The following is a 2,950-nucleotide window of genomic DNA, read 5'->3' as shown; positions in this document are numbered from 1 at the left end:
TCATTTTGGTATAATAATTAACATTTTCCAGGTTCTGCAAGGTGTATGTACACTTTTGACTTTAACTATATATATAAATATATATATATATATATATAGACATGTATAGACATACATAGCTCTTGCCTGATTGCATCCTTGTCACTAAAACCTGTTAACCTGTAAATTATCTACTTGAAGGGGCTATATGCAACTTTTTCCCCAAAATAAACGTAACAATAGCCTTTTTATTTGACCATTTATGACTCAAACATCTCCTGATGAGCATAATGACACCTTGTCAGCTCACAGTGTCGGGTCGGATTTTTCGTGCGCTGTCTGCGGATGTGACGTCAAGCGCGTTCATGTTAAACGTTTCAGATCACTCTGCCACCACCGCTAGTCATATATATTGCAAACAAACTTAGTTTCTCAAACAATATATGTATTTGACTGTTCTTACCTCTGTAAACATAATGTTGACTTCTTTGCAGCGGATGACGTGTGAAGTGTGTACGTACGAGCGCGCGCTGCGAGAGCGAGCAGTTTTTTGGCCACAGGTGTCAGTCGCGAGTTTAAATTTCAGAAAATTGCTTAAAGCCCCTTTAAAAACAAAAAAATTGGTAATGTGTTTACCTATAGAGGGAGCCAAAACACTGTCCTCAATTTTCAATATCAATGCAGCTTGTACAAGACAGACATAGTCAAACAGGCCAATGTAAAATGTGCAAGATGATGTTGCAGATCTGAAGGGCACAGAACCATTACAACCATTCTTAGCTCTGTAAATATTTATAGTTGGTTTTATTATACATTATGTGCATAGAGTTGTGCATATGCTGTATCAAAGCAAACTATAAAAGTTTTTTTTTGCATAGATTCGTAAATTAAATAACATAGTATATGCAAGATAAAATGGCATATTCTTCAGTGTCGCTTTGATTGATTGCTATGACTATTCCACAGAATTTAATTACAGCCACAACATATTTTGTTTATATTAAGTTGTAAGACATCATCCTTTTGAAACAACTTGTAATAGTAAAGATTAACTCAAGACTTGCCCTTTCACAAGCTCTTGGCAGACTGCAAGACTTCATTATTATAGACCTTGGGTACTGATAAGTTAAACTGGGGAGGTACAGAACATTCATTCCAATTCAAGGTCTCCAATGATCCTGTGAATGTGAACAGGCAGATGTGCATAGCACAAGACCATTTACCAAGCACTTAAAGGAAATATTTATTTATTGTAGATAGTTGATATTGCATAACTAATATTTTTCCTTGTAATATTAAATTTTTCTTGTATTATTCATTGTTTTGTTAAAATAAATTAATGTATATATCTACATATTGCAGATGCAGTTGTTACCATCCAATACATTTCAATGTTGAAAATAAACATTGATGCTCATGCTTATATTTTGACTGTAATGTAAAACAAATATATGCACCTCTCGCAGGCACAAGTCAAAACTTAGTTGAAGCGAACAGTTTTGCTCAAGGCCTTGCTCTAGGTCTAGGACATCCATCTGCTTGCCCTTGCATGTGGGATAAACTTTGTGTTGGACTTTCAACAAAGGACACGTTTCATTCATTCACTTTAGCTTTTTTTTTGGAAAAAAAAAAACGAATTAGCAAAATGTGCAGAAACAATTCCGTTACATTTTATACAAATACATTCAAGTAAATTTGGCACAACAATAACACCATAAAACAAGACACATATAACTTAAGAGAAAATACAATTTTTACATTTGGTGTAGACTGAATTGGGAAATCTTCACTAGGACGCAAGATACAAAAGCAAATGTTCTCACACAAACATAGGCTTAAAAGGAAACAGAGTGAGAGTTTTGACATTGTATCATTTCAAAAAGACAAATATGAATACTGGAAACAATCTCCCACAGAAGAGCCTTCACTTATGCAAGGTCTCATGCATGTTTTTCATGACCATCCAGAAGAAGGTGTTAAATAGCAATCTGGTATGCAATAAGCCATCATCTGCTGTCACAAAAAGTAATCTACTGTTAAAAAAATCAGTGAGAAAACTAGAGAATGCGATATCCACAGCATGTTATTATAAGGGCTCTATTATTTCATCAAGTGTTTGAGCTGGTCCTGCAGGTTTTTGGAGTGTTCTACACTGTGAAAGGCATTAAAGATGAAAAGTTATCAATTGTTTAGAGAAATTCACAGATAATAATGATTTGAATGACCTAAATATAATGACTTACTTCTTTTGAATGGCCTCTTGCCTGTTTAGATAAAGAAATATATCAGGTTTCAGACAGATTTCTAATCTATGATCTATGAAATAAAACAAATTAAAGTATGGGAATCATGTTGTGACCAAGGTTATGAGGTACATGCATGTACTAGTACTGAAGAAGACATTAATGTGGATAAATGCATTATGTATGCATATTAATCTACTTACTGATATTGCAAGTGGGTAGTAATAATAGACATTTTCCGTAGACTCTGCAAAAATAAAATACTTAAGTTAAATCTCCTTCATTAAACATGAAATAGCCAACTGTATTGTATCTGATACATGGAATTCTAAGGCCTCTAAATTATCAACATGATCAAAACTTCTGTTTAATTAGTTCATAATAATCAACACTTTTTAACACTTTACACTTTAGGTTGTGGTATATATGTCTTTTTGCATTGGAATATTTTAATGGTTTACTAAAAGTAAATATAAAAAAATATTTTAATATAGTTTGATATATATTTCAAGATGAACATTTACTGGGCTGAATCAGCTTAGCTGGGTAGGTTTACTTGATTATCCATACACCACTTTTAAAATCATATTAAAATCTAACGTTAAATATGATACAACAGTGTTTTGTTAAATTGTGCATCTTTCAGATCATCGCATTGCATTGTATGGTTTGCCCTCACAATAGAAACTAGAACTTTGATCATAAAATGTCATTTAAATATCATCATA

General features: G+C 32.9%; 1 long non-coding RNA gene across 1 annotated transcript; it reads right to left on the bottom strand.

Annotated features, from left to right (window-relative positions):
• Positions 1-760: 760 nt before the first annotated feature.
• On the bottom strand, positions 761-2,469 carry LOC141325275 (uncharacterized). The gene is made up of 3 exons (XR_012353760.1): positions 2,426-2,469; positions 2,223-2,243; positions 761-2,131 (listed from the first exon to the last, which is right to left on the bottom strand). It is a non-coding gene; the product is annotated as an uncharacterized lncRNA (long non-coding RNA).
• Between the last annotated feature and the right edge of the window lie 481 nt (positions 2,470-2,950).

Source organism: Garra rufa, chromosome 2 (assembly GCF_049309525.1).
Source record: "Garra rufa chromosome 2, GarRuf1.0, whole genome shotgun sequence".
Classification (NCBI taxonomy): domain Eukaryota; kingdom Metazoa; phylum Chordata; class Actinopteri; order Cypriniformes; family Cyprinidae; genus Garra; species Garra rufa.
This window is presented reverse-complemented; position numbering and strand designations above follow the sequence as displayed.